The 24,487-nt window shown below is 45.0% G+C and overlaps 1 long non-coding RNA gene across 2 annotated transcripts in view; it reads right to left on the bottom strand.

Moving 5' to 3' along the window:
- The window catches only part of LOC102382836, a 43,199-nt gene extending 20,510 nt beyond the window's left edge, over window positions 1-22,689 (bottom strand). Inside the window, exons 1-4 of one of the 2 annotated variants that reach the window (XR_003096099.1) lie at window positions 22,389-22,689; window positions 20,937-21,081; window positions 10,827-10,929; window positions 21-145 (exon numbers count right to left, since the gene is read on the bottom strand). This is a non-coding gene — a long non-coding RNA (uncharacterized LOC102382836). Of the gene's footprint in view, window positions 1-20; window positions 146-10,826; window positions 10,930-11,731; window positions 11,801-20,936; window positions 21,082-22,388 lie in introns of those variants that run through there. The other variant, XR_324887.3, reaches the window with a different exon arrangement.
- Between the last annotated feature and the right edge of the window lie 1,798 nt (window positions 22,690-24,487).

The raw sequence follows: 24,487 nt of genomic DNA on the forward strand, positions 1-24,487 counted from the left end.
TAAGAATACAAGACATGTACCTTTGCACTGGAACTGGAGCTCAATTTATTGAATGCAGGTGACCGAATCATTATTGCACTTCACTTTTTCTATGTTGCTCCTCGTTGCAGTAATTTTCTGCTGTCCTGCAGCCTAGGACTGAGCACTGTAAAATGAACATTGCAGCTGAGTTAATAACTGTCTTGTGCAGAAGCAGCATGCACTTCAAGACTGTTCTGAGGTCATAGTGGAGATTAGTTTTGCATATAGATCTCTTTGTGGCACTTTTTAGCTTGATATGAATCAAAACAGCTGACTTATAACACCTCCTGTAAAGCCAGGGTTTACTGTAAGGAAATCTTTGCCAGAACTGAAACTATAGCAACTGCTGCAACAAAATAGCATTTCAGTATAAATCTATTTTTACAATGCATTGCCACATTTATGGCATGACAGATTACACCATCCTCAAATCTTTGCTACACAGAGATTTAGTCAGATTAGTGTCACAGTAGTTAGAGATGGAAAAAGGCCACAGGATCATCAAGTACGTTCCCCCTAAAAGTGTAGAAATATTACCCAGAGAGAAGTTTCATGAGATATTAAATTGATACAATATTTCATGTTAGCCAAAAGGCTTAGAATGCCTTTGGGCCAAATCCAGGTCTCACTGAAGGCAAAAGGACAGTTGCAAAGTACTTCAATGGAACTACCATAGCCAAACTCATCACTGGATTTGCCCTGAAGCTTGGAAAAAGGTATTTATGCTACTAGGTAAGCAGTAAAAGGTAGTAGTTTCCATTTTACAGCTTACCTTGGCTCTATTGAAATCAGTGGGAATTTTGCCATAGACTTCAATACAGCAAAAATTTCACCCAAAGCATTTTTAGCTCAATTTCTGGAAGGACCTGACTCTTCAAACCTTTTCACTCCAAGGTTTCTGGGCTTATCATACATGGTTTTTTAGCCTCTTTCATGGGGGAAAAAATCTTTGGATTCTAACCATGATGGAAAACAGAGATGTTCAGTTCTTTCTCCCCTTGCCGGTATTTCTAGCAGGTTGTAATATGGCAATGGAGATCATTTTCGTGACATACTGTAAGACAGGAAACCTACAGAGGTAGGTTTCTGTCTTCAGAAGTTTTTAAGAGCAGGTTAGACAAACACTCGTCTACAATGATTTAGAAAGAGACCATCTTGCCTTGACCAAGGGGCCACTCCAGCTCTACTTTTCTATCATTATATAAGATGGGACACTACAGACAAAAATCCTAGGAAGTAAGTAGTATTTTTGGGAGGCAGAATCTGACCACAGGGACACTCAAAGATCTGACCCTACATTGGAAGGGGCCTGACGTTAACCTGCTGTCAGGTGATCTCAGGTGTTCTGAGATATGTAATGCCAAGCGCAGTAACTCAAAGCAGAGCACCCACCCATTACTGCACAGGTAGTGGCCACAACCATTGGTTCAGAAGGCTCCCACACTTTGCTATATCCTTTACAGGACAGAACCAAGAGACAAACACCATTTAAAAGAGATACTGACTCCAGAGCCAACTATTTTTAGAGACTACTGCCATGAATATGTAGGGCTGACAGCACTAACTTGATAAGGGAGATTTGCCATGCTAATCATACCAGATCTCTGCACCCCAGGCCTGAAGCATCTCCACTGTTTCAGCTTGGCCTCCCACCTCTGATCTATAACTTTGACAATTTAAGTCTCGCCTGCTGTGTCTCTTGCTAATTGATACTTGGGCCCAACACACCTCTGCTAATGTGTATCACTTCTAATCCACAACCTGCCCCCACATCTTGCTAGCACTGGGCTCCAACTTGGCCAGTATACCCTATCCTGACCCACAGGACCCTGTGCTGCTAAAGCTGCACTCTGCTGATGCCTTTCAGACTTGCCATACAGTGCTCCCCACTGTTGCTGCTTTGAATCCCACACATAATTCAGAGCACCTTGGGTGAAATTCACCTTAGGACCTAAAGTCAGAGCAAGCCTTATACAATAGTTAAGGGACAGATTCTGTTCCACCTACTATGTATATTTATGAGCTTAGGCATCTAAGTGCTGCTCTATTTCATCCTACTTGAGTCCCTGAAAACCTGTTAATTCAAAAGGTGGATGGATCCTCTTTCTTCTCACTGCTTTTTTGTGATTAAATCTTAAGGGTCAGATGACAGTGCATTAAAAAATAGATGTATTAATGGTTTTTCAGAGTGAAATAAAACCATACTTAGGCACTTAAGTCCACTTAGATGCCCACTAGGTGGAATAGAATCTGGCTCCAAGTCTCCAAAAGAGATCTTAAGTGGAACTTGGGTTTTGCACAGACCTTGTACTGGCCTCCTGCACATGTGTGTGTCCCAGCCTACCAAAGCTATAGACAAGATGAATGTACAGCTATCACCCTTTTTTCTTCCAAATAGTATAGAATGTATGCAAGACCTGCATACAATCATCAAAGTGACCTTCCAAAGGGAGTCGGAGTTCATCAAGACATCTTCCCTCTCTAGAAACTGTATGGAACTCTAAAGGTTAAAGCAAGGCGCTGCACCCTGTGGGTTGCAGATCACTCTCTGTCTTTGATATCTGAAATGGAAGGACTCCACTGACCTGCTCCTTTTGGACTCTATTTGTCTGTAAATAAGCACACCTTAGGTGGACTGAAATGAGCAAGCCTTGTAGATTCCTCGCTCAATATTTGGAAAAGATGTATCCTGCTCACCCTCTTAAACAAATCCCTGTGTCACTAGTCTGTAAGAATAGAAAAATAGAGCCTCTTTTCCTAAGTATTTACCAAAGTCATTTGTGCATGACTTTATGACAGTACTTACACAAACTATGGAACCCTCTCCATGGATATTTAGGGAGTGAGCCATGGGGAGTAAAGTATATATTAGTGCTTCGAGCTATTCTAGAATATGTGGTTCTCTCTGTGAGCTACATGAACCATTTCCCCCTGCCACATTTACCAGTGTACCACAAGTGTGAAATGTCATGAGAACAGGATAGAAGCACTTTACATCCACCTTGCATTGGCACAAATGACTGCACAAGGTGCAAAACAGTGGAGAACTACTTAGTACATTTTCCCTCAGGCCAATCTGATATGTGGAAATTTGACATGTAAGCAAAAAGGAACCAATCAGTTTCCGCAATCTTTTTTGTAAAACTCCTTATCTAACCCTTTCCTCCAAATGCTTTTATTTTTTGTAAATGTGTTTGAGATGAAGTGGGTATTTCTTGGGCTGAGTAATTGATATCACTGCCTCCCCCTTCACTGTTCTACCACAGCATATCTCAGTCCAGCCCTCCACCAGCCCTAGCTCTCTTGTTCTTTGGTTTCTCTTCAGCTGACACTAATAATCAGACCAAATGGCCTGTGACTATGGTGGCCTCGGTTTGTCATGAGTCACACTCGGGCCTGATATTCAAAGGTGCTAAGAACCCACAGATCTCACTAAGTGCATCTGGAGTGACAGGTGCTCAGCACCCTGGAGCCTCAGAGTCAAAAAATGGAAGCACCCATAATTAAAGACTGCTCTTCAAAAGCTTGACCTTAACCTCTTTGCATTGGTTTCCCACTATGCAGAATGAGGATCAGACTTGCCTGCTTCCCAGGGGGTTACTTGGAAGCTCTCTCAGCCAGTGCTTGCAGAGTGCTTTGATGATGAAGCTTTATTATGTGCTAAATTGAAAAATGATGTTTCAGCTCATCAGACACTTCTTGGGGAGGAGATTCAGGAGGCTAGAGCTATGTGACCTCAATATACTAGGAAACTGAATAGCTAAACATAAAATTCCAGTTTGGGACCATATTACAAGCTGATGTAAAACTGGATCTTTCCCATTGACTTCAATGGAACTACACTGCTTTACACCAACTGAAGATTTGGCCATTTCAGAAAAATGGGCCTGTTCCTCTACGATATGTATATGACCCCATTTACCTTAGTCTGAGTACCTCACAACACCCATTGAGATAGGAATTACTATTCCTATTTTACTGATGAGGAACTGAAGCACAGACAGTAAGCGGCAATACTTATTCCACCTGTATGCTTCCAAGTATCCATTATGTGGCTAGATAAGTCTAATTTTTGGCACTTATGCAGAGATTTATTTCTACTTCCACTTGCGTAGCTGAGCTCGCCCTGTGCTTGCCTTCTCAGCCTGTTTGAAGGCTGAATAATAGCTTTACAGCTTCTTGGGTAGAATATAATTGCCCAGCTACACACAAAAGTCCCCAAAAGTTGGATTGGAAAAGAACCATAACCAGCAACTGCTTGACACAAGATGATGAGTGGCAGTTTCTACCTTTTAGCCCACTAGCCTATTGGTTATTGCATTTGCACGATGAATGGGAAGCCTAGGCCATGGATGACAGTTACATTTGTAGCATCAAATATACCCTCGTAGTGCTACAGAAAGTGAGCATACAGCCCTTCAAACTGTTTGCAGAGCTACAAAACGGACAAAAGTGCTACAGAACAGTACTTCTTTCAAAGAGGGACTTTGGTAAAGGAGTGGCAGCAATTCCCTTGGGAGCCGTTTTGTTTGGGCCATGTCAGTCGACAGAACTGCTGTTCTGTTGAACCCAGTGGCTCCGCACCTGTCCAGCTCCACTGATCAGCAAAGCCAGGAGGAAGGTTCAGGTTAGGGAATATCCACAGTCGCTGCAAGTTCTGGAGCTCTGGAAGTGGCAGTGGCACTACCAGGGGTGGCAGGGGCAAAGAGAGCTGTTCTCCGCACCCCCACCACCCTCACAAGTGGCAGGTGGCTCTTTGGGAATTGTTGCTTTTCAGCAGCAGCCAGCTGATCATTGACAGCCTGGTCCCTTCCCTGGCAAAGGAGAGGAAAGTCTGTCATTCATCAGGATCCCCTGGGAAGGTGGGTGGGGGAGGCACAAGGAGCATCCCCTATCTCCCTATCACTCTGCCCAACCCCCTAAGTCAGGTTTGAACCTACATCTTCTACTTCTCCACAATATTTCCCACTGCTGTTTATCCATTTTAGCCAACAAATATTAAAATGCAAAGTGCAGAAAGCCTTAGAGCAGCCAGGGGAAGGGTTCAGGGAGAAGCAGTGGAGTCAAGGATGCAGTTTCCAGCCCTAGCACAGGTCCTTATTGCCTGGTCCCTGCATAGGCACAGGCAGAGCCATCTGGCTTCACAGGAAGGATCTGGCCCATAAGTCCTGTGTTCCTGCCCTTTGCCTTAAAGGAAAGACTGGGACAAGAACCCAGTGCCCCTTGCTTGTTAGGGCAGTGTCCATTTGGCAGAGCCAAGCTCCCTCCACTTTGTTTGCTTCCTGCTGGCCCAACATATCTTCCCCTCTTGGCTGCCCAGTGGGCCACCTTTAAGAGGAAAGCTGAAGGGTACCCCAGGCAATGCCTGGCAATTAGAATACAGTGGTGACTAAGAGGAGATCCAGATTCAACCCCATACAAGTGAGGGGAGGACCTAGAGCTTGGGTTTACTACTTGCTTGGCAATTGCCTTAACCATGAGGCTCCTTGGCAAAAAAGGTGGATGGGACTCCTCCACTCATGTGTACCCTGGCAAACCTATTCCATCACAGGTGGACATGGAGTCTTAAAATCAGAGTGAAAACTGCAGTTACAGAGCAATATAAGTGCCACTTCAGTGCATGAGGGTGACATAGGAATTGGCCCTATATAATTTGCCAAGTTCACACAGGAAGCATGTGGCAGAGCAGGTCGAACTGGGGTCTCAAAAGGCCAAGACTAGTACTGTAACCCCTAAACCCTTAGAGTTTTTCTCTAACTCACTAAGTTTTACACAGAGGTAACTTCACTGACTGATTTTCAACAGGGTAGGTGAGAACAAAATAGAGCCATTGTTTACCTATGAAATGTAACCCGGCACTAAGGCAGTTAGAGGGGGAAATGAATTAATCAAATTAAAGATTACAAAAGACAGCTTCAATATTGACCTATGCATACTGCGGGGGAAAAAAAGACACACCAGCCTGGAACTCAAAAATGTGATTACAATCAACAGACAATCCTCTGTGGATTGCCTCTTGCTCGCTCTCTCTCTGTTTTTTCTGTGGCTCGTAAAATATTACTGGTTGGCTATATCACTTCACACTATTTGACACAGTCCCCAACTCCCTTTCATTTGTGTGACTGTTTCCAGAAATATCACAAACTAATCACAAGATTTGAGCTCAGCTCTGTGGCAGGAGGACATTGAACACCTCACAGCTTCTATTCAAGAGATCAGGGCTACTTAGGAGGCTTTTCAAGTCTACTTTATTATTTAAAGATGCTCAAGGCAGGGGCTGTATTTTTGTTCTGCAGTACAGCACATCAGCCAAGAGGTTGTTCCTGGTCCATGACCTGAACAGAATATAAATATATAATTATAATCATAATTAAGAGGCTTGAGTATACTCAGAGAGCTGTGAGAAGCATGCGTAAAAACCTGTTGTGACGTGCCTGTCTGTAGTCAGTACTTTTTGTGTCTCACTTTCTTGTACGCTAAATTCATTCAGAAGTGTAGGAGAAGCCCAGAGCACAAAGAAAGCGCTGAAGTCAGAGTATTCCAGCCCGCAGAACCAGCAGGGGGAAGCTGTCACGTCCTTTTTCAGCCAACTAGTATGTCAAGTAGCTATTTAAACACCAAATTTTGGCAGCAAAAAAGATCACATCTCCCCCCCACAGCAGCAAACCCCTGGCCAGTGCTCTTGTACCATGTGCCATCACACCCCAAGGCACCTTGTACCACCACTGCTGCTCTGTCCCCTCTGCTGCTGGAGCTAAAACTAGAGCTGGAGCCACTGCAGGGAAGGTGCAAGGTAAGGGGAAGTGGCCGGGAGTAGAGGACAAGGGATGGGAAGTTGAAGAACCCTCCCCAGATCCATTCCAGTGCCATCCTTAGGAAGTGCCTGGGGCTTGTGCCTCACTTGCCCACCCATCGTTATACTACTGGTTAGTGCAGCCCAGTGGATAAATTGACTAAATGGGTTGGGGGGGCGGGGATTCAGGATTCAGGGAGCTCTTCCTCAGAGCTAGCAGAGAAGGAAAAGTTGGGCTCACTTGTCCTGTCCCTCATATTTGACCCTTTGGAGCAGCTTAAGTTAATGTGCATGGTCTAAAGTAAGGTACACCACCCCCAGAGCTCCAGTCTCTGCCACCACCACTCCAATCATACGTCTTCTCTAGGCCCTGCATGGGAAAGCTGTAGGGCAAGTCCATGATGACTGTACACCAGTGTATTACCCAGGGGCTGGTTCAGCTGGATTAGTGGCTTGTGGTCAGGCCCAAATGCAGTGTAATAGTACCCAGAGTAACCCAGCCTTGGACCCAGGAGTAGGCTGATTGAGAATGTCTCAATAAAATGTTGCAGCCTTTCTCCCATAAACGGCAGTGTATTGAAACAAAAACAAACAAACAAGAGGAAAGGGTCAGTTTGATTAATGTCCCCTTTTAAAACATTTCTAGAAAGAAAATTATTTGAAATTCTGACTAGGTCCTGTTTTGACACATTTAAAATGAAAATGACCAAACTTCAGTGTGAAATGACTTTCCACTTAGAAATTTAAGTTAATGTTTAGAACAAAAGTAGAAATCAAAGCTAAATGAAATGATTGGAGTGAAATATTTGGACGGATCCAAACAGCTTGCCAACATGTTTATCTTTTGCCTTCTTGAAAAAAATACAAGTTTCTGAAGTGCTGCATATTCTCACTGGATGGGGAAATCAGTTCATGCCCATCTCTACCCAGGATCTCACAACAAACACTTCAGTCTATTTGCAGTCTGCAAATCTCATTCGATTTGCATAACCTCACAACCCTCCAGCCAAAGAATTGATATTGTCCCTTAACTAAACATGAAGCCTCAACCCATTACACTCTTTGAACTTTGTAGTCCACAAAAAAACACCAAACAAAGGCCTCTGCTCTGCAGCCAAGCTCGCAGGATCTGCTGTTCCCTCAGCTTTCTAAATGCATCCCCTCCGGTCAAATAGCGCACACAGCTCCCCTTCAAGGAGGCTTCAGAATTGGAAGGAGAAGTACTCGCAGTCTCAAGCCTGCTACTAGCCGTGAGACAGCAGCAATAAGTAGGTAGGTATCCTTCTCCTAGGCAGTCAGATGTGCTCAAGCTTAGAAGTGAGCAGATTTTCAGGTCATCGGTAATCGGTGGGTATAAAACTCAGGTTGACCCTCGAACTCTGCTTTGTCCCCATGGTGACTTCAAGATGCATGAGCAAATGTATTCATCTGGAATGGAGGCCTCATTTTGATGGAAGACTCCCAGCATGCACCAGGTTGATGACACTCTTGGCATGGCTTTTTGTGGCTAACTCAGCTCTGCTTATTCTAAAGGCTTGTTCAGAAAGCTGAAGGGGAAGATAAGGGAATCTATCCAGGATGCTAGACATGTAGCTCCCCAGGGAGGTTCACCTTTAGTGGAAATTACAGATGAATTGGAGAATAGTGCCATCTTTGCCTGTGCCTGGGTGGAAAGGAGCAGGCTGGGATGTCAAGGAGGACAGTTGCAGATAATTCTTTCAATGCATTAAAAAATCATGTAAAAAGCAATATGAGCTATTTTTTATCTCTATTTCACTACAGCTGCTGACCTTAGCTCTGGGAAAATAAGTTTTCTTGATTTCAAAGTGGGGAGCATTCTCTGCCAAAAGCAAATGTCTGTAGATTTATATTACTTGGCAAATCTGATGGTTGGGAGCCAAATCATCTAATGTATAAACAAAATCAGTCCTTTGGGGATAACTTAAAGTTGACCTTGCAGCGCTGAAATTCCAACCAGATATAACATGACGTGTAATTTGTGCCATTTTCTTCTATTTCACTGCCACCAGAGTCTGCTGGCTGTTCCAATCAATGTGCATTGTAGAACAGGGAGCAGCCAGAAAAAGAAGTTTGAGTTTTTTTAGCTCTAGGCTGATGTTTGTGCTAATGAAGGCAAAGGGGTCTGGCAGGGCTGGAGGCAAACTTCTTTATCCACATGGCCAAGAGTTGTTAAGGCAGCCATGGTCTGTGCTTTTTCCATTGTACTCTGCCAAAATAACCCTGAATATTCTCCAGGGATGCCCTTACAACCCACCCCTCCCTCTATGGCAACTCAGTGCTAGGTCCCACTTCTCTCCAGCAAAAGCTATGAGCTGGAATGAATTATTTCTAAGTAATTAGTACTGATCTGCTATTGCTTGGCTTAAACTTTAATCCTCAGGCCTTTAAACACTGGCTTGACTCAGCCCTACTCATTTTCCCAAAAGTAGCCCTTCCATGCAGCATTTTCGAGATTTTTACTCACTAGAGGACTATCTGCCCCATAGCGCAGTGATGGAGAGTTTCTTCCAGCATAAGCCACTGGGGGAATGGGCTCGTTCTGTGACCACAATTACCAGCCCAGTGCAGCAGGAAAGAGAGGCAGTCAGAGTAGAAGAAGAATGTGATTAGCGGTGCCCTTGGGAAGGTTGGGGCTTCTGACAGCGCAGCATGGATGTCTATTTTCATGTGTTTACAGGAGCTAAGTGCTGCTGAAAGGTACCACAGTGGTGCAACTGAGGTGTATACAATAGCTATGGAACATAATCATCCTCATGAATGATGATACACAGTGCAAAGCAGCAAAGCAGATAATGGATCCCAGGGTAAGGAAAACCCCAAGTGCCTTGAGACACAGCGACAACTTCCGTACCATCGAACTCTGAGCAGAAGGCCAGGCAAGAAAAAGAGAGCCTGGCTGAGGCATTTCTACACCCAGCTTGATGCTCAGCTACTGCAGTGGCCCCTGGGCAGCCAGCACAGATCAGAGCAACCTAAAGGCTACTCCCATGTACTCAAAAGAACTACCACATTGACCAAGAGCCCCCTGACATTATCTTGACGGATGCATGCTGAGCACTGTCAGCTGAGCCCTGTCATACCATCAGGTCTGGATAAATTGGTCCAGAGTGTTTTAGACCAACACTTCCAGGTATTTTTGTAATTAAAAAATGAAGTGCCACATAGTATCAAACTAATTTATGCAGCCCACCACTCTGATGCAGTCCCACCCTCCCCCCTAAGCCTCTAGAATAATAAGCTGGTATGTGTGGGTGCATGTGTGAGTATGCATGTGTGGGTGCATGTGTGAGCATGCATGCACACATACATGTGCATTTCACAATGGAATATAAATTAGATAGAGAATAAGTTTTAATTGCAAATGTCAGATGGGTTTCCATCTCAAGCTTCCTATAAAACAGATCAGCAGTTATCTAGCATTTTACAGCTGTCGGCATTGGAGAAGATTCTTGATAATCAGCTCTCAACCCTTGAAGTGGTAATCGCTACATTACCACACATGCAGCATAAAAAGCATAAGTGACTGTGAGATCACCTCTTTGCTAATCTTCCTCTTTTACCCAAAAGTCCTTACCATATGGTAAGAGAATGCTTAGGTTTTACAGACTGCTAGCGATGGGAAACTCTGGGGTTGAGCTTGTGACTGAGCAGGTCTGCCAAGTAAAATATTGGACTGCAATGATGTCCTAACGATATAGTCTACACCATAAAATAAACAATTGCAGGGAGCAAAACAAAAGGGTATTTGGAAGACTGAGAATATCTGCAGAGGTATTAGCAAGCCAATGTGGAGTTATCAACAACACCTTTTTTAACAAAAGTAGGTGTGAGTTGTCAATCTTTCCAGCGCCTCCACAAATCCAACTCAGAAAGGGATGAGTTAATCAGAGTGGGACAAAATGGCTTTACACTTTTTTTTAATTTTCAGAAAGCTTCAGTAGCTTGGAGTTCAGCATAAGATAACCACACAAGCTTTTGTTTAACTCCTTACCTGGGGTCTCCAGTGCAAAATTAGTTCTATACCACTGCAGCTCCACTGCCCTTGGTGTCCAGTTCAATCAAGTACATGTTTAAAATTATTTCAAACAACTTTTCTGTAAAAAAAAAAGTCTTTATTTGACTTCTCATAATTCCATATGATAGTATAATATTAAAAATATTCAAAAAGAATTTTGAATGCTTAAAATGCTGTGCCTCATGTTTTCTTCTTTAATTACAAAAAAGACTCTGTGAATTTTTGCCACAATCAAGTTGTGCCAAGGTCGAACATATTGTGTCTGGTTCTCCTGTGGCCATGACCTTTGAGTTAACTTTCTAGACTTTAATGACAGAATGTAGAAATATAAATCAGAACCCTATCTTGGAGCCAGATTTCCAAAACAGCTCAGCTTCCAATTAGAGACCAGCATCAGGTGTTTGGCCCCTTTTGCTGATCTGGCCTTGAGGGACGGTACTTAGCACTTGAAAATGTGACCCTGAGCTCTTTTGGAAATTTGACTCTACAGCTGTGTGTGGAAGTTGCTTTTTTGCCATTTAAAGTGCTTCATTGCTCTGACTTAACAGAAATGCACAGCCTTACAGCACTTTAAAAATAAGTATAGCGCTTTAAATTAATCCTTGTTAAGTGAGGTATTAAATGAAGCTCTGTATTTTACAGCACTATAGCAACCTACACCACTTTAAATAACTTCTGTACCCTGATCAAATTCTGACCAGTGAAGGTTGTGGAGCACCTGCTACCCCCTAGCCTAGAAGGTGCAGGGAGGATCAAAGACCTACCCCACCACCACCACCAGATACCGCACTTCTATCACATTTTAGAATGCTCTAATTTGCTTTAAAAAGTGCTCTAAATTACAGTGCTGTAAAACATGCAGGGAGGACTTCTGTACATACCCGTATTAGTGGATGAGTGAGACCATTAGAAAATGGATGCCAGCATCTTGCTCTTTCTCTGTGCTTGTGCTTAAGCTCTCTTTAAAGAAAGACTATAAAATGGAGAGATTTATACAGGCCTTTCCCTAGACAAGGTGAATTTAGAACTCAGGCCCCAGTACAGCCCCTCTAGGGTAAAAGGACATTTTACTGAGGAATGCAACAGGATAAGTCATTTTGGCATGTCCCAGACGTCGTTTTACAACTGAAAAGCAATTTTGGCAATTTCACAGTTTAACAAGGAAAATCTCCTCCTCTCTCGCCTTATTTGTCTGCCTGCCAGGTTCAGTGATGGCAACCTGGGTCCAGTTTTCAAATAATGACAATTTCTAATACCAGTCAGCATCCCTGCCATGAAATCAGCCTTCTTCCAGAGATGACATCAAAAGCTACCTCCTTTTCAGGTTTTTACTGTAAGATGGTTTTGTTTAACAGAAGACGGATGTGAAAGTATCCTAGACATGTTGCAAACTTTTCAAAGAGGAGCCAATTTTTGTAGGTTATATCTATGTAACAGACTGCCAACGTGGGCTCACCAGATTGGCTTGAGATACTTACCCTGGGCTAGAAACAGTGCTGGTGAAGTCTGAGCAACCCCAAGGGTGGAGCAGGGGAGCCCTGCCCTGTGGAAAAGGAGAAGCCAATCGAAAGAAGAGGTTTTCAATCCCCTCGTTTGCATGGAAGGGGGATGGCCGGAGTGGGGGGGGGCCAGCCACCCTGAGCCCTGGTTGGCCAGTTTGCAAGGCAGGGCGGGATTGCCAGAGGGGATAAAAGCAGCAGCCGAATTGGTGTGGGGGGCTGCTGGCAGTGACTCCGGGGAATGATGTAGGAGGCCTAAGAAGAGCTTCCCCTCTATCGGGCACTGGTCAGACCGCAGTTGGAGTACTGCGTGCAATTCTGGGCGCCGCAATTCAAGAGGGATGCGGATAACCTGGAGAGGGTCCAGAGAAGGGCCACTCGTATGGTTAAGGGCCTACAGACCAAGCCTTACGAGGAGAGACTAGAGAAACTGGATCTATTCAGCCTCCGCAAGAGAAGGTTGAGAGGCGACCTTGTGGCTGCCTATAAGTTCATCACGGGGGCACAGAAGGGAATTGGTGAGCATTTATTCACCAAGGTGCCCCCAGGGGTTACAAGAAATAATGGCCACAAGCTAGCAGAAAGCAGATTTAGATTGGACATTAGGAAGAACTTCTTCACAGTTAGAGTGGCCAGGGTCTGGAACGGGCTCCCAAGGGAGGTGGTGCTCTCCCCTACCCTGGGGGTCTTCAAGAGGAGGTTAGATAAGCATCTAGCTGGGGTCATCTAGACCCAGCGCTCTTTTCTGCCTATGCAGGGGGTCGGACTCGATGATCTATTGAGGTCCCTTCCGGCCCTAACATCTATGAATCTATAAGAGCTGGGGTGAGCTGACCCAGCAGAGGGAACAGAGAGACCCCTCTGAAGAGTCTTGAAGGCAGCTGTGCCTCCACCCCTGAAGCAAAGGGGGAGCAGCGGCTAGGGCTTGGGGCAGAGAGCTGGTGCCCCAAGGCCCGATCGCAGTGTGCTGGATGTGCCAGGCATCCCGGAGGCTAGGGGTGGCAGTTGGTCCCCCACTCCATTGCAGAGAAGAAGCAGTGGCCAGAAGTGCAGGTGGCAGCCTTATCCAAAGCAGGGAGCTGGGCCGGTGAGTTGAGGAAACCCCTTACCTCCCCTGGGAAAGCGATACAGCAGCAGGCAAGGCACTGGGATCCTGAAGAGCGGCAGAGCCCCAGGACAAAGGTCCCTGCGAGCTTGGGGCGTAGGCCGGCACTCACAGCGGGATACGCGAAGCGTGTGGGACACTCAGCCAGTCATCTGGAGCAGGGGTTTAGAGCAGTGATCCCTGGGAGCTGCATGTGCTGCTGACCCTCTGCCACTGACTGCCCCAGAGGGGACTCAGTCCTGTCCCTTATTCTGCAGCCGATTGTCATCGGCTGGAGTCCCTGAGCTTTGTGCTTGGGTCGTGCTGATTGCTACAGGAGCCTACTCTGTTGCTTGTTGCTTGCCTTTTGGTTGCCATGGAGGGTAACCCTTCAGCCTCTTTTGGGGGGTTGGGGTTTGATACAATTTGATTGCTGCAGACCAGAAGAGCCTACACTGTTGCAGTCTGTCACTTATTGGAAAGCCTGCTGGAGCTGCTGGAAGCAAACACGCTGCTTCCTTGCTGTAGCATCTCAGCAGTGGCTGAAATGTGCCAGTTCCCCTACCTGCGGTTCTTGAGTCAAGGGTTGACTAATGCATTCTGGTTTGTCTTGTGATTCTGGTTAGACCGTTTAAGTTCACTTGTAAATAACCTTTCCTTTTATTCTTGTTTTGTAAATAAAGTGTAACTAGTTAAATCAGTTAAGTGTTAGACCTTCTTGGGACCATAGGCTGCTCTGTGGGGAGCAGAGGCTGGCTGGAAAGGAAATTGGTGCTGGCCAGAAGCCCTGCCCCACTCTCACCACACCATCCCTGATATTTGGGCAGGGATGGCAACTATTGGGCTGCCACCCAGGTTACATCTACATTAGTACTTAAGGTCAATTTTAAGGGCTAACTAAAGCCAATACTCACAAACTCTCTAGGCTCTAAACTACAATGCTGTATTCCCAGAACAAGATCAAACTGAAAGCTCTGCTGGACTTTCACATATGAGGTCAACCACGTCTTCATTTGTTTCCTGGCCCACCTCTCCCTAAAATGTGTTGGAATTTCGCAGGGAGTGCAGACCTCAAAAAAAGGTCAGCATCAATCCCACAATGCCAGGTTCCTGTCTACTAGCCCTTATGTTCCACTTCCTCTCTCTACTGCCGGCAAGGAAAGACAAGCCTGGAAGTGGGGACAAGTAGTGTGTACACAGATTCCTAGAAGGGCTCCACAAGGGGTCCTGCAACACATCTTGGTGCTGTTTTCAAGAAAAAAGAAGCATAATGTGGACAGGTTGGTACTAGCCTCTAGGTGTAGTACAGAGGGGTGATTTATGCAGTTGCATCAAGTGACTCAGACTGTTCGAGATTAACCCTAAAAAGCAGTGTAGATGTGCCCTTAATTAATTTTATCTAATCAACATTTTCAAAACACACCCCAGTTGTCAACTTCTGGAATCACAAAGGGAGACAAAATCATCCTTGAGCAGCTGCTGTCTCTTCACAATGAATCACACCCTCGAAAAGCCAAGGCTGCAACCCAGATCTTAGTTTAATATACATACACTCAGAGCACATAAAGTTGATTTAGTAATAAAGTGCATGCCAGTGCCTTTTCTATACTAGAGTTCCAGGTGCTGAACGGAATATACACTGCTGGTGAAACAGTGGAAAATCTCCTCCCCCAAAAGTCACAGCAACTGAATGCCCCCAGAGCCGTCCAGCTGGTCCTTCCAGAACAGGCATGAAGCATGCTGGTGGGTGGTCGAGAAGATGGCTTGTGGAAAGCTTGGCCTTTCACTGGTTCGCCTGTGCTTCTTCAGGAGGTAAATACAAAATCCCCATCGTCTGGGCTGTCAACGCACTGACACTTTTTGTGAGCACTAAAATTAATTTCCAGGGTCTGTTTTAAAAGCCAAGTGACAGCATGTGAGTGGCAGGTGCTGCATTGTTTACATTCATTGAATCTGAAATAATTGCTGTTTGTACATTTTAAGATGCCTGAAGTAAGCAAAAGTGCGACACATGAATTACAGAGTGTAAGAAAATAAGCAAAACTTAAAGAGGCCATAAAGAACATAATTAAAATCTTCCCCTTTCTGAGCTCAGGCAGATGTTTAAAATTATGTCAGCGACCTCCAAGCCATAAACATTTCTCTGGAAAATGTAGATGTGGTTTGTGAAAAAAGGAGATGCATCCACTGTAAAGCAGTATCCCTGCTAAGTGAGCCCCCTTTGAGCACTAGGAATGTGGAACGTGCTTGACCTCCAAATCAGCAAATAAGCGCATTATAAACAGTGTTATTAATGGGCTCAGCTCTCACTAGAATGGGGAGCCTCCATGTTTGTTTAACATAATGCAATCTGGTTAGAGTGTAAATTGTTTCATGGCCAGACAATATTAAAGCAGTATGTGGAATTTATTAATATTGCCTCCTACTACTCTTCAGTGACAGTTCAAGTTATAGGACAACATGTTCTGCTCCTGAAACAAGGGAGATGCAGTACAAGTACCAAAGATGTCTGTAAGATCCATATTTTTAATACACAGATATCTATGTAGTTCTGTTACAAGGTAGGTGAAATCTCATTGAAGCCAGTATGCATAACTGCAGTTCTACATGTAAAATATCTGTGAGAGGTCCTGCTTAAGGAAAACAGATAGCAGCCCATTAATCCAAGACATGGGCATGTAACTGCACCAAAATCAAAGGGATATACCAGTCCACTCAGGAGTTCAGTGATCTGGCTAGAAGGGCTTTGCCTGTTCTTGATTTGGATAGCATATAGGTGAAGACACTGCCCAGGTTGAAGCCATAAGTTTCAACTCAAAAGAAGGAGTATGGTTCAGAAGAAGCCTAATGAGCAGGCATTTATGTCAAAATCCTGGCTAAGAGAGACTTGATGCTGCAAGGAAGGAAACTGCCTTGATTCTTCGAGTGTTCAGGAAAACAGGACTTTGTATTTTCTTGCAAATAAACAGAACTCTCTCAAAAAAAACCTGATTCCATCTCCAATTTCTCCTAATTGAAGCAACCTGCAAGACCCTGAGTTTTTTATTAGCCATTTTAGTCAAATTGGGCAAGAGTACCAGCCAGCCTACAAAACCTCAAAGCATTCTAGAAGGTCTGCACAACAAAACTGCTGAAATGCAAGTTCTGGGTGGTGATTACCATCCAAATGATTGCTGGCACATAACATAGAGCTAATAATAAAGGAGAAACAAAATTTCAGCCTAGGGCAAAAGGCAAACACACATGAACATTTTCAGGGAGCTTTTAATGTCATGCCCCAAACACAGGATGTTAGTGCAGAAGGTCTCCCTCAAAAGACCTGCCTGCAGTGAACTGCCAGGAGCTCAATAGCCCCAAATCTTAAAGCATAACTGGGGTGACTCCACTGACACCAGTGGAGTACATACAGATTCTGACCTGCTGTCAGCTTCCATTGCAGCCAGTGACAAAACTCACGTTATCTGTAGTGAGAGAACAGGGAGTCCCACGGGCTGGATGATGTGCCCCTGTGCACTAAACTGCTGGTGTGCAGTGGAGCCAGTGCACAACAAGATCCAGTCCATGGGACTGGGCTATGCAGTGGGTCAGGCCAGCATGTGGCCAAATCAAGCATGTAGGGTCAAGTCAGCACACAGCCAGATTCAGCATGCAAGGGACAAGCTGGCAAGCAGCTGGATCCACCACACAAATAGTACATGTGTGGTGTCAGAACAGCATGTGTGGATGGGACAGGAAGCCGGATTACACCTGTGGACCAGCCCCAAGTGCTGGATCCTGCCCATGATCTGGCCCCGCACCATTCATCTGGCCCACATGGCCAAAAGGTCGAGCACCACTGTTGTAGGAGGTCCAAATGCTGATTCTTAAACCACTGCTTTCCCAAGTGGCTTTGAGTCCATGGTTGCAGATCCTTGCAGGTTGAAAATACTAGATTGAGAATTAATACAAATATAGAAGGAGAATGCATACCAAATAGGAAATAAAGGAGAAACTATCATCTAATCTGTCTGCCTGAGCAAGCGAGAAACTAATAGTCCAAACACAGAAGTAAAACAACAGAAAAAATTTAATGTGCAAACCAACAGTAGTTCTACAGAGAAGATGGGAACTGAGAAGGAAGAATGGTCCAGTGGTTAGGGCATTAACTTGGGACTGTGGTAAAACTACATTCAAGCCCCTGCTTTGCCACAGACTTCTCCTGAGTGACTTTGCACAAGCCATATACTCTCTTTGCTTCAACTGCCCATCTGAAAAAGGAGATAACAGGACTTTCTTGCTTCACAAGGAGGTTGTGAGTCTTCACAGCCTGGGTGACATTCAGATACTGTAACTCAGACAACACCAGTGTCATAGATATGAGAATGATGTGAAGCTCAGGGGCATTTTGGTTTATGCAAATGATTTATTTTACCACACCAGGGCTTGGCCATATCTAATGAGATTCCTTAGGAGGGACAGATTTTTTACACCTTCCATGTAGCCAGTTCTTATGATCTTTCTCATCTCATAAGAAAGGAAAACTCTATGCAACAAACTAAACCCCTCCCTTGCAGCAACAGGCTCACCATAAAAAGAAGTTGATGCCTCAGCATCATCCAAGGAAATGAAAAGCAGATGAAAATACTGGATCTTGCAGCTTCAAAAACATAGAGAAAGGCATGTGGAAGGTAGCGTGTTGTGGGATCTGTGATGGACGACAATTCACAACAGAAGGCATGTTCAAGGAGAGCTCAGAAACTGGGATTTATTCACTGAACATAGTGCACAATTCTAAAATGAAGGTCCAAACTGTATCTCAGGCCCTTCCTTTTGGCAAGAGGCATTCAGCCACTGAAATTTCCTCCCTTAGCCTCTTGCTCTGCTGTTGTTTTTAAAGAAGTTATAGGGATGGAAGTACGTGCCTTGGTTTAAAAAAGAACAGGATTGTGCAAAACTGCTAAAAATAATGCAGGGAGCTAAGGAATTGTGGCTCCTGGAATAGAGCACAGATACTCATTGTTCACCTCTGTCCAGCACAATCAAGGCCTTGTCTGCAACGGTGGTGACTTTTACGGTAAATCCTTAAACATGTTTTCCTTAGTCACTCCATTGGTGTGTCTGTCTAGCTGTCTCCACCAAGGTTCTTGTTAGAGAACATCAAAACATGAAAGAATAACTGTGCAAGTTTCCTGAGAGAGTTCTGATTTTTCCTGTTGCCATGTAGGGCAGTTATCACAGTGTAAACTCCCTCATGATCCTAAAATACCAGCATGGTGGGGCATCCAGAGAGCTACTGCATGTGCTGGCAATAGCATAGAGCAGAAGGCTGTTTGACAGACTGCAGGCGTCTGTCTGGGAAACTTGCTACAGAAAAGACTTCAAGCCACGGGTCAATCGTGGACAGAAGATGGGATGGGATTAGAGGGCATTTTCTGTAATTGTGCCATCTAACAAGCCAGTGAACATGTCAGTCATCTAAAACAGTGGAAGGAAACTGCCCCTAACAAAAGTGGCATCAGAGGCATTGGAAGGGCAGGATTGGGTATGATCTTTGATGTCCCCTGGGCCAGCAACAGTGATTGCAGTCCAGATGGGCCCACTGGTAGGAAACTTGAGTGCTCTGATGTTTTTTCGACTTCTAGGCTCAAGGTTCAGCTTGAGTAGATTTCACAGGAAAATCAAAGAGCTATTTGTTCATGTTAAGAAACAGCCCAGGCACTAAAATATGTCAAAGCTGTCTACTGGTTTTCTGACTCCTTTCATCATTTGAATTATCTAAATCCAAGTATCTCAGATTCTCTCAAAAAAAGAATTCAAAGCAAGTATTTCTCCCTTGCTTTTTTCCATTAGTGTCCACTTGTCAGATTTTTATTTTCATCCCATTCAAGTTTGAAATTTCCTATAAGAACTTTTACAGGCAAACTCAATATTTTCTCCTTGTTTCTCACTGCCAGAGAGCTAACAAAAATTGAATGGGAATATGCTATTTTGGGAATCTCTCTGACTTTCCAATGTGCAGACTCAAGATGCAACTCAACACAACTGACTTGCCATGGCCATATCACTTGATCTATCATTTACTCCTGTGTGAACCAAGTAGCAGTAAAATGCAGCCATTTTGGATCTGATATGATTTTAACCTACTTTACACTCAATCTGCACAAGTAAAACTAACTTCACCAAGGGTCTCTCAGTGGAGACTCAGGCACAATATGTCATTTAAAAACATAGGTACTAACTACCATTGGCGGATCAAAGATTTTGAAATGGGGGGGTGCGGATGGTGTGGCACATCAAACCATAAAACACATCATATTTTTCTTCAGTTAAAGAGGAACTAGATGCTTTACTAATATGCTAAGGACGTAGGGCATTGTATTATTCAGTTTAATATCAAAGCAAAAACAAATATAACTATTGGCATGTACACAAATTTGATGGATGATATATATAGTGTAAAAAACCACAAATTAGGCAAAAAATAATGAAAACAGTCAAAAGATATTGTCATTAGTCCCATAGGCATTATAGTTAAATCTGCATCTGTTATTCAGATTCATAAAACAAAATGAAGCCTTCTTGAGCATCTTGGCAGTACCGCCAATACTTCATTGTCAATCATTTTTACATCCAGTAATATTACTACCCCTGAAGTAAGGTTTTTAGCTAGAGCTGAAAACAGTTTACAGGGCTGTGGAATAGAAGAAAGGCATTACCAGAAATGGCTAACAGACAGCAAAATTGCAGAAGAAAAAATAGTTTGAATAGTGGAATACCAAGGCCCTTAAAAAGGATAAAGGGTTATTAACACCTGTGGAGTGAGAGAGATTAGCAGGACTCAGGGAGCTGATAGTGAGCCATGAAGTTAGTTGACTCTCTCAGCACTGCCTGAACAGTAATGCTACTGCCCCTCCTGGGCAGCTGGTTTTAAAGTTTGGGTGGAGCAGAAATCAAAGCTGCACCATTGAATGCCACCCTCATCCTGCAGATCCACCTTTGGTATCTACACTTAGTGGACACTTTGGGAGGTTTTAGCCTTTCAGTCGAAATGAATTTGATAGAGACATCCATTTGAAAAAATGTCCAGTCTCCAGATCAAGGAAAATGTACAAAACACCTTCAAAAGGTGAGCCTAGGAACAAAAATTCAGATGCAAAAATTCAGAAGCCAGATGAACACTAAGAACCAAGGACTAAACACTGACATACACTTGGTCCAAAAGATACTACCCACAAAAATCCTTTCTAGTCACCAAAAAATTCTATAAAGAAATCCATATTTTTGACAAACAAAAGCTCAGAAGAAAAAATGGGGTGAGAAATTTGTTAGCCAATTCTATAGGTATTATTAGGATCATGTACTTTTATGTTAACAATTATATATATATAATTGTGTGTGTGTTATACACACACACACACACACACACACACACACACATGCACAGGGAGAGGGAGAGGGAGAGAGAGGGGTATTAAATTTTAGTATTCATACATTCAGAAGGATAAAGGCTTGCTCCATACTTACACTAATTGTGATGCTTGAGTATTTGAGCTGCAGCTGAACTTTGTACAACCTTAGGCTTGCAAAATGTGTTAAATTTCAAAACATCTTGAAATTTGCTTGGTAAGATTTTTGTGGTGGTCACAGATGAGGCACATGTTCTGTACTTCTGCTTATGAGATACAAAGTTGCAGGTTGGCTAAATTTTGCATAACGTTTTTGCTATAAACAAGTGTCGGATAAATATAGATGTATTAAAAATTATGTGGAGCTGCCTCCATCCTATAACTGCAACTGCTGCTGCACTCCTTTTGGCTTGGTCACCTTTAATTATATGTCCTGTTGACTGATTTCAGTCAATAAATTAACTGAGTTTGACCAGCTTGCTCTTTTGGGTCCTTTTCTTAAATATAATTTCTTTTTAGAAACAGCAAGCAAGCCAAAATCCATATTGCTCAGGGCTGTTCCCCCAACTGTGCCCAACCTTTTCTGCATAATCAAATAAAAATCCTCCTGCTGTTTAGATTATTGTCTTCCACTGCCAGTGGGATCTGAAAGGGCATTGAAAATAGCCTAATGTCCACACACATTTACTTATATGGATCAGATCATCCTTAGCCTCCTTGTATAGAGCTAGGATACAAAAAGCCTTTCCCTCCACTAGCACACATCCCAGAGCAAACCCAGGATCTACCGCAACTGTGACACTCAGCTAAGGCATGGACTGCTTCCTCCAAGTACTTCCAAAACAAACAGCACCTCAAAGAGGATAATGAGGTGACAGCATCACAGCCTGGACATTTCTCTTCATTAGCCTGGATTTGGGTGCACCAAGAAAGAAAAATCTTAACAGACAATGCAACCTGTGCATGGACACCAGGATACTCACAGAGGGTTTGCCTCTTCCAAAGGCAATTGTCCTTAAGACACCCAACCATGCAGAATATCCTCACTCCACTCCCAGCATTGGGCTGAACTAATAAATGCAAATAAGCTTCTGCATGTCTTCCCATTCTTGACTGCCTAGTTAACTAGTAAAAAAAAGAACCACTGCAATATAAATTCAGCTGTGTTCTGGTCTGTCTCAGGCATTTTCATTTCAGTGGCCAGATAAAGGGTGAGCAGTGATTCATGAGACACTCTGCACTGCCCACTTTCTCTGTCAGTGGAAATCCTGCTCCAGGTTGATCAAAGGACCCTGAAGTTATACCCCAGATCTCTCCCATTTACTGCTGTCAGTAGAGATGAGGCAGAAAGCAGAAGGAAAATCTGGGCAATCATTCTATGCCAGGCAGATGCAGTACTAACTTACTAAATCTACTCTCAAGCACATGGGTGCAACTCTCATGAACAGGTTCTACAGGCTGACTATGTAGCTATAAAAAACCTTTCAACTTCAGAGCCAGGGGAAGAAAGCTTTTGAAGAGATCAAATAATGAACATAATTTGCAGAGGTACATTTTTTGATCACATTACCTCATCTCAACTGCAAAAAATTCTAGCTCACAGCTGGACCTCCTGGTTTCTTCCTCCTCCAAAATGATATCCTGCTCCCCATTAAACTGATTTAATGGCCTGCTTTATTGGTGATTGTCTCTGGCAGTTCATTCAGCATTTTATACAAAGAAAATCAACATGAAATTGCTTACACAATGCTCCAACTCATTATTTTATTTAAAACCCCTGCCTGTAGTACCGTGATTTCTTAGGCAGACATAGATCTTTGAAAATACAATCAGAGCACTATTGCCTGCTCACTCTGGCCAGTTTTAGCTTCATGGAGGGATGGCCATAGCCCTCCAAGCCTCCCCTAGTGCTGCCGCCACTTGCCCCATGCAGTCTGTAGCAGCTGTACCCGCCCCACTCCTGCCTGCAGCGCAGCCCACCCCGCCGCCAGGAAGAGGCTTGCGCTCCCGGGAAGCCGTGACAGGGGCTGCTGCCCCTATCAAGGGCCCCGCTCCCGGGAAGCCATGACAGGGGCTGCTGCCCTTATCAAGGTCCCTGCCCCCTCACTGCTCCAGCAGCAGGGGCAGGGGCATGGCCCCCTTAGGCGAGGGGGGTTATTTCCCCCCATCCCTCCAGCATCTTGTGGAGCGGGCAGGAAGGGGGCTTATTCTGCCACTCGCCCTGCACAGGGAGCAATCGGCGGAGGTGGCAGTCAAGGCTGGCAGACCCCAGCTGTGGTCCCCAAGGGGGGAATAAACCCCCCTTCTGCCTGCGGGGGCCATGCTGGCCAGAGTCTAGTCATGTCCCCCACCCCCACGGCTGCAGCAGAGAGCAGGGAGCACCAGGCAGACCCTGGCTCAGGTCCATGCTGGTGGGACAGGGAGGAGGGAATTAAACCCTTCCCTGGCCAGTTCTCTTAAGGCTACAGCCAGGGCTGGCCACACCCCTGCCACTGGAGCAGCGAGTGGAGAAATGCCTGGTAGGTCCATGCTGGTGGGACAGGGGAGGGAGGGGGAATAAACCTCTTCCTTGCCCCCTTTGCCTTAGGGGGGCCGGCATCTCGCTATACCCTCACCCCAGCTCTGGCTCCAGAGCTGCAGAGCATGCTGGGATGCTGGGGGACTCTGGTTTAACTTAAACCAGGAAGGGGTCTGGGACAGACATTCCATAAACCAGTTTGAGCTCAATCAGTTAAGTCTGATACTACATTCAACCAGGTTTATCTTAAACCGGTTTCAGCCATCTTCAAACTAGTTTATGTGCACTGAATGTCTGTTCTGTTACAGGTTTAAACCAGTTTCTGATCACTTAAATCGGTTCATGTGTAACTTCTGTCCCTCGCCAAGTGGACCATCTTACATGGGACTGTGGGAAATTGCGTCTTTAAGAGGCTTCCACAAGTGCCAGCTGGAAGTGGTTCTTATGCAGGACAGAGACCCAACAATTGGACAGTGAATGGAGTAGACATCTATCTGAATCCTTGACACAATGGCAGAATGGGATTTTCTATCCCTTAACCCCTGACATGCCTTGGTATTTGTACCTGCCTCTGCTCTAAGAGGTGTTCCCGCGCCGCCCTTGCCCGGGCCCAAGATCTTGTGAGCCCGGGGCCTACGGGTGGACCCCAGTGGGTGACCCTACTGACGTCAGGAGGACCCCTGAACTCGCCTGCCACGACTTTGAATGTTACTTCAGTGGGGGGTCCTCCCTTAGGGTCGCCATTAGGGTCGGCACGTTTCTCGGCAGGTAGTCTTGGGGCTCCGTCCTCCCCTACACCCCAGCCACTCGCCACCTTAGGCCCTGGTCCGCCAGCCATCAATAGTGATCTCCACGAGAGGTGTCCGGCTCCCTAGGGCACCAGCCAGGCCCTTCTACCCCGGTACCTGCTCCGCTCTTGCAGTCCGCGATGCAGCCGGTTTCACCGCGGGCTCTCTTACCTATAACACTATCGGTGGTTCTCCGATGCTGCTGCAGCCAATGCGGCCGGATACCACACCGCTCCTGCTGGTTGGGAGGCAACTGGTATCCTCGCCCACTCTGATGCCCGTCAGCTTGATCAGCGCCCCCTCGGGCTCTGCAGTAGCCAGTTTCCTCCCTGGCTCTGCCTGCAGCCCAGTCAGCTCCCCCCT

The sequence above is a fragment of the Alligator sinensis genome, unplaced genomic scaffold (assembly GCF_000455745.1).
Source record: "Alligator sinensis unplaced genomic scaffold, ASM45574v1 scaffold1371_1, whole genome shotgun sequence".
Taxonomy (NCBI): domain Eukaryota; kingdom Metazoa; phylum Chordata; order Crocodylia; family Alligatoridae; genus Alligator; species Alligator sinensis.